We start from the raw sequence: 8,003 nt of genomic DNA, 5'->3' as shown, positions 1-8,003 counted from the left end.
CCTGTTCAAAGATTGTGGTTTTCTAGAAGAGATCACAGAACAGTCCTGTGTGCTGACCCATTTTACACTTTACATAGAGACCATTTCCTGCCTGCAAAACAACACATCACCTATGTACCACTTAAGCCATCATAATGGCTTAAGGGAGTGAGTGTGGATAGCTACTGGAGAGTTTAAGAGAGTTTAAGACTTATCAGTCACCCCAGGAATTTGGTCTTGTTGCTACTTTGAATTTAAATGGTTAAATTTAAAATGTATTTTAGAAAGGATTAGCAATAATTGATATTGCTCTTTTCTCTACAATTCTTACAATATATGTTCTAATATTTTAAAGTCAGTTTGAAAAATCAGTGTTACAACAGAGCACTTATTGCTATAGTGTCACAACAAGAATTATGAGAATGCTGTTAACCATTTAGTAATACTATTCAAGTAGTTTTAGACATTCTTTTATGTTAACTAAAGCATCTTGAGTTAGTACATTGTCCACCATTATTTTGCTATATATACCAATGTACCAAAACACAGGCAAAATCTAGGATGGGTTTATGGCTCATGTACTGTTTAGTTTCATAAATTTGGAATAATCACTAAACTTCTGCATCAAAGAGGAGTGAAACAAAAAGAGGGATTGTGCGTTGAGATCCCTACTTCAGGACAACACAAGGCCTAATGCATATTATTCTGAGTATATTTTATATCAGTGGGGGTGGTTACTGAGCAGCTAGAGGTAAAGGCCATAATTTTCAAACCTAGGGGCCAGATTTGCAGGCAGCATAAATCAGTGGTGTTGTACTGACTTCAATAAAGATGAGAATAAAGTGACCTGATTTCAGAGTCTGAGTAGGAAGGGTCAAATTTTCCATAAAAACTGTTTTTTGGATGGCAAATTGGATTATTGACTAAATTAATTTTCATGAAAAGTATCTGCTTTCCGCAAGAAAACCGTGATTTTTTTTTCATTGAAAAACCTGAATGTTCGAAAAGTGAGAAGTTTTTAGCAGAAAACCAAAATATTTTGAATGTGAAATGCTGCTGTGGTACATCATGGGAGTTGTAGTTCAAGCACCTCCTGCTCCTATTTGCCTCTATGGGTCAAGCTCCCCAGCCAGGCTTAATCTCCCATGACGTTCTACACCAGCGTTTCTCAAACTGGGGTCCACGGATCCCTGGGGGTGCCCAAGGGCACTCCAGGGAGTCTGCGGGCCTACCGCTGATCACCTCCTCCTCCTCTCCAGCTGTTCCCCGGTCTGCAGGAGGCACTGGGAGGGAGGGGAAGGAGCAGGGATGGAGTGTGCTCAGGAGAGGGGGCGGCGCAGCGGGACTAAGGCAGGCTCCCTACATGCCCTGGCTCTGCGCCGCTCCTGGAAATGGCTGGCATGTCCCTGCGGCCCCTAGGGTGGAGGGTCTGGGTGTCTTTGTGCACTGCCCCTGCCCTGAGAGCCAACTTCTCAGCTCCCATTGGCTGGGAACTGTGGCCAATGTGAGCTGGGGGGCGGCAAAGCCTGCAGACAGGGGCAGTGCATGGAGCCGCCTGGCCCCCCCGCCTAGGAGCCGCTGCCAGAGGGATGCGCCAGTCACTTTCGAGAACCACCCAAGGTTAGCCCCACCCAGCCAGAGCCTGCACCCCTTCCCACACCCAAACTCCCTCCCAGAGCCTGCACCCCCTCCTGTACCCCAACCTCCTGCCCCAGCCTGGTGAGAGTGAGTGAGGGTGGGGGAAAGTGAGCAACGGGCGGGGGGGGGGCTTGCAGAATGGGTGGGGCAAGCGCTGAGCGGGGGTGGGGGCTTGGGGGTCCCTGGAAATTTTAAAATCAAAATGGTGGTCCTCGCGTTGCTAAAGTTTGAGAACCGCTGTTCTACCCCCATGATGGACTGCCTCTTCTCACCTAGAACAATGTGGTGTATCATGGGAGATGTAGTCCAACCAGGGAGCTTGACTTATTGAGAATGGGAGCATGAGGCACAGCATTGGTATTTCCAAATCAAAATATTTCAGTTTTCATCAGAAATACTAGTTTTTCCATGGAAATTTTGTAAGAAAAACAAATCTCATTTAATCAAAATTTTCCACTGGGGGAAAACACTCCCCATTTTCCCAACTAGCTCAAGTTCTGAGCCTTTGAAGTTCTCCCTGAAGTCAGTACAAGCTGCAGGTGTTCTGCACCTCTGAAGAGAAGACCACTTTTATTTACGAGCCCAAGCATGAATTTAGTTTAACTTTCAGCAGCTTGGTTTGAAAAGGTTAGCCTTAAACTTTATTACACCTGTCGTTGCTCATTATTACTATAGTTGACATAATAGGATTTATTTAATGTTTTTATCCTTGATATGGCATGAACTGGGTTAGACCCGTCAAATATTTTCATACTTGAATATCCATGTCTACAAGACATTAGTCTGATCAGCCTTGGAATATGTTTCATATCTCTGTTATAATGTATACTATGTTAGTAGAAAAAATAACAAACCTTAGATGTTGAATTTTATTGTATTTGTTTTCATTTCTTAGGGTAAGCAAAAAGACTTTTAAAAGAATACAGATTTATAGATGGTTGGTGTTGAAGTACTCAAATCCAACAATCATTGTGTACCACCAAAATACCAGCAAGTAGCTTTGTACTGAAAAAATGTTTAGATCAGAGGTGTGGACTCTAGACTACCTATGCTTGCAACAAATATTGTCTTATTCTCATCAGCATGCATCATCACTGCAATATTATGAAGCACATCCCTTTCCTCCTTTCTCATGAAAGATAAGATAAGGATATAAATAGACAGTGAGAACAGAGGGAATGTTTAACGCTGCTGCAGCTTTTCTAGATTGGGACTAGAGAGGTGTGAAACCTCCATAGGTTGGGTTTATATTAGAAATTGGTTTGTGAACCTGGGCTAGCAGTTAGTCTTCAAAGGTTTGCAAAATCTACCTAGACCTGAAATCTCATTGCCTTCTTCTTATCCTCCCACACCAGGTCACAGTCCTCAGACTTAACTTTAACTCTTTTGCCAGGGAGTTACTGCCAACCCTCCCTACCATCCTAGTGGCTTTAGGAGAGCCCTTTTCCAACTCGTCTTCAAGGAAGTGCATGGCAAATTAGCCTATTCCTCTTTAATGCCTGTGGCATCTTGCAGATGACAGGTAGCCCGACAGCAGCAGCAATGAGGAAGAAAAGGCTCCTACATAAAATGTAACCTCAGTCTGGTCTCTGAAATCCCCCTAGATTGCATCTATGGGACACCCCAAAGAAGTCAGACTATACATGTCCCTTCCCCTCATACATATGTAGAGGAATGAAAGGTGTTGCAGACTGTAGTTCTATCCCAGAAGACACCTATACTAGAGAGAGGGTGATCAGCAAGGTTCCAAGGGCTTGTCTGGAGGGCAATTATAGTGAAACTTAAAAAAACCCTATATCCTGCAGATGAACTTGGAACTCCAAGCAAAAATAAAGGGCTGCAAATCTGTATAAAATACACTCAGTCCATTTCAGCTCACACGCAAAAAGCAGCAAGATTTGCATAGCCCCAGTTAGCCTGATTCCCCTTCCATCCTAATTCTAAACTAACATATAAAACAAGTGAGGATTAAGGTATCTGCAGAATATTTGATTCACAGGAGTTTTGACTTAGTTAAACTTGCTGGCCTGTGACCAAATGTATTTGCCCATTTCAGTAATTGCTCTTGCCTAAAACTGTGTAAAGAAAGTGCTTGTCCTTTAACAAGCAAGAGATTATGTTACAGACCGCTGATGCCTGTAGCTCATCCTGGCTTTTCTTCCCTCAAACCACCATTCTTTAAAGAAGAGTAACCAGCTAATAATCATTCAGTTAAATACTGTTAAGTTTTAGGGATTGGGTCCATGCAGTCTAGCATTCTTCCATTGCTTGTTCATGTTGAGTGACAGCAGTCCTATGGTGACAAGAGACCGCTCTCACCTAGGCCGCAGCATGCTCCCATTCTGTGGAGGGATATGGTAGCTGTCCCCCTTGAAGCTGCCAGTGCTCTATGCTTGACCCTTTGCTTTACCCCAACAACAGGGTGGGTAACTTGAGCATCTCAAGACCTGGCAGAGATCTGGGTAACATTTGGTAGTGGAAACAGAATGTTTTTCTCCCTGGCTGCTTCTATGCCTGTCTGACCTGGTGAATTCTGTATAATACAAGTGTGTGTGTGTTACTTTATCCTTCTTGGCTTCTTTTTACATAAGTAAATGATGCCACAGATGTTTCCCCTAGTATTTCAATGTGAAATTTCAAGTATGCAATACTATGACATTTTAAGTTGATCGGGGCTGGGGGGGAGAGAGGGGGAGAATGGGCCCTTGAAATTTTGCAAGAAGTGAGTCTGAGAAATCAAAAGCAGTCATAATGCATCAAGGAACACAGTTTCACCCTACCCTACTTCTGCAGGGCTATGTTCTTTATAACAAAGTGTGGAGATGGTTCCAAGAGGTACAAATCTCCCTTGGTACCTTGTTCCGTATACCTTCTGGCCTAAATTACAGGAGTCATCACTGTTTAAAAATCAACACTGCACAGAAGCATCTGAGAGGCAGTGGTTTCTTTGTCTAAGTATTTGAAGACAATGAGGTAATTAAGATAACTGAAATATTGTATGCAGTGATGTTGTAGGCATGTTGGCCCCAGGATATTAGAGCGACAAAGCGGTTGAACTTTAGATCTGACACAGAGCTGAATAACACTTCTGTGTCATCAGGAAAGCTTATCTTTCTCACAAATAGAAGTTTGTCTAATAAAAGACATTACCACATCCAGCTTGTCTATCTGAAATATTGACTTTTTAATGACAAACACTGTGTCTCTTGCTATAGCTGAGTGCCCATAATGCATTGCTTACAGTATCTACCTTATTAATAAGTGCAGGATGATCTCTCACATCTTCTCTCTGCCCATAGATCAAGGAGATCCACAGTGGGGCCTGCAAGTCTAGTCTGCAGTTTCTTGCATGCAGATGGCTATGGAACGTCTTTCAGCAAATTAAAAATGGGTTAATCTCCTAGCTGCCTGTGCTGAATCACTTCGTTATCAATCATGGTACCCGTTGATCCTGGCTAAATTATTTTAGCTTGGTAAAAGTCACCAGGGTTTTCATGGAAGATGTTTTTCTAAATGATAGATTGTAATTTATATCTGCTTTTGGATCTTAGGTTTCTAATATGATTCTCTCTCCTGCTGTGTTTGTGGAATATAGCATTCATGGTAGCCAACACTATAATTATGTCTGATCCCCTCTTTTCCAGTTGCTCAGATGTTCCTAAAAACTGTTTAGCTGGGCTGAAACATAACATGTTTGGGCTCATCCTAAAGAGGAATTTGTTTTGTTTTCTGTTTAGTACATTAAATCTGTTCAACTGTTTGAGAGAGAATATTGAGATTTAGTTGTACCTATTGTGTTGCTATTGTCCTATGTTCCAACGCTTTCCAGCATAATAATTGTTGTCACCCATCATTCTATGTATTCTTTAATGAAGAGAAAGATTTTGTAAATCTCCGTTGCAATGGAAGTCAATGAATATAGATCAGAGCTATTCAGTGATGCTTTTTCCAACAGTGTTTTACTATCACCATCCCCCACCTCAAAAAAGTATTTTACAGTGAGTCACAAGAACCAGGTGCTATTTAGACAAGAGATTGAGGACACAGAAGACCCAAGCAGCTGAGCTACTAAAAATGTGTTAAGTCATTATAAATAGTGTGAGAAGTAGCCAGTATTGTACCCTATCTTAGAAAAAAAAATCTAAGGGTGATCCAAGGGAACTGTAGGCTGATGAGCATTATCTAAGAACTGGGGCAAAACTGCTGAGAAAAACATACGAGATACAGTTATGAAGTAAGAAAATGATAAGAAAGAAAGGATGATTAGAAATGTGGGTGTTAGCCTAGGATTTGGGAGACCAGAGTTCAGTTGCCTGCACGGCCACAGACTTCCTGTGTGACTGTTAGCAAGACTCCAAAGGTACTCTATTGAGATTTTTAAAAAATGACTAATCTGTTTAGGTGCTTTTGTAAGTCCCACTAGATGTTTAGATGCCGTAAAATGCAGATAGATACTATTTATGCCTCAGCTCTTTTACAGATGGGATTCCCCATTCACAGGGGTGTTGTGAAGATAACTAGTCTAGCTGGTAAGACACTCAGATACTACAGTATTGAGGGCCATATAAGTATGTTAGATAACACACAGATTAGGCTTTATGTCGTGTTCCTGCCCCACTCCTCCCCTCCTCTCCCACTCCCTGCTGCTGAACAACTGTTTGCCAGCGCAAGGGAGGGGGAGGAGCAGAGCTGCAGCATGCTTGCCACTCAGAGGAGGAGGTGGAGAAGAGGTGGGGGTGGGGATGGGGCCTTGGGGAAGGGGGTGGAATCGGGGCATACCCAGTGGTGAGCTGGAGCCGGTTTGCACCGGTTCGCGTGAACCAGTTGTTAAATTTAGAAGCTGGTTTAGAAGCAGTTGTTAAAGGGGTGGTCAATTGGGAGAGGGAGGTTTTTCTGTCGTTACACCGGCCAGTGGGCCACATCCGTCCTGCGGGACCGTCCTGTCTGGCCCGCCTGAGCTCCCGGTTGGGGTGGCTCCCCCGGCCCCTCCCCCGCCTTCCCCCCTCTCGCAGAGCCTCAGCGTGCCCCGGCACCAGCGCTCTGGACCGCTCCTGGGCAGCTCTGCAGCTCCTGCCGCTTTGAGCGGCATGGTAAGGGGGTGGGGCTGCGAGCTCCAGCGGGCCGCACAGCATCCATACTCACTCTGGGTCTTTGACGGCACTGAAGGACCCGCCGCCGAAGAACCGGTAGGGAACCGGTTCCTAAGATTTTCGCAGCTCAGTACTGGGCATACCCCCTCCAGCTCCCTGCCGTGAGCCGCTCAGGGCAGGGGGCTGGGAGCACCCCCACGACCCCAGCCCACACCCCCAGCCCTCTACCCTGATCCCTGCAGCCCCCTCAGACACTCCCAGCCCCCTGCCCTGACCCCTGCACCCCCCTCACACACCCCCAGCCCCCTACCCTGACCCCTGCACCCCCCCACACACCCCAGCCCTGATCCTTGAACCCCCCGCACATGCCCCCTAACCCCCGCACCCCCCTCACACACCCCCAGCCCTCTGCAGCCCCCCACATCCCCAGCCCCCTGCCCTCAGCCCTGCACCCCCTCACACACACACCAGCCCCATGCCCGCCCCCTGCCCCTCCACATCCCCACCCTGAGCACCAAACAGGAGCTCCTGCATCCCTCACACCAAACAGGAGCTGCCCCAGGTAAGCGCTTCACATCCCCAACCTCCTGTCCCAACCCTGAGCCCCCTCCCTCACCCTAACTCCTGGCCAGACCTTGCACCCCTGTCAGCCATTCTCTGTGCAGACAGCATCACACCTGCCTAGGGGTCTGCAACAATCACACACCCTTATCCCACCACCTAGATACTTAATAAATGCATAGGGGAAACTGAGGCACCCACACAGTATTCAGAGAAAACATTAAGAACATTCCCACTTTGTCACACTGGAGGAGGAGCACCTCAGTGCTGAGAGAAATGAAGAGAACGGGCTAGAACCAGGGAGAAGGTAGGTACCCGCTCTATGTGGGCAGGGGCGGGGATGGAGATCCTGCTTACCCCCTCCCCAGCCCTGCTGTGCTTGCAGTTTACCCCCGGCTCATCCCTTGCTCCAGGGACTAACCCTAGCTCCCGCCCCGCTGTGCTTTTGCCCCCAGCCCCTGCCTTGCTCCAGTCAGCAGGGACTAATCCTACCCCCATGCCCCACTGTGCTCATCTTGCCCCTGGCCCCTGCCTCGCTTCAGCTGGGGACCAATCCTTCGCCCCCCACCATGCCGCGCTGTCAGGGGGGATAAAAATCAATGATTTAAAAAAAAAATCTTTTTTTTATTTAAAATGGAATTTTTGGATAAAAAGCTTTTTGAGGAAAAAACCTATCTAAAGATAGTTTTAATTAAGATACATTATAGCTCATCATGGAATAGGGATTATAAATTC

This window comes from Terrapene carolina, unplaced genomic scaffold, assembly GCF_002925995.2.
Source record: "Terrapene carolina triunguis isolate 2854851 unplaced genomic scaffold, T_m_triunguis-2.0 Scaffold85, whole genome shotgun sequence".
Lineage (NCBI taxonomy): Eukaryota > Metazoa > Chordata > Testudines > Emydidae > Terrapene > Terrapene triunguis.
The sequence above is the reverse complement of the archived record's forward strand: the minus strand, read 5'-3'. Positions refer to the sequence as shown.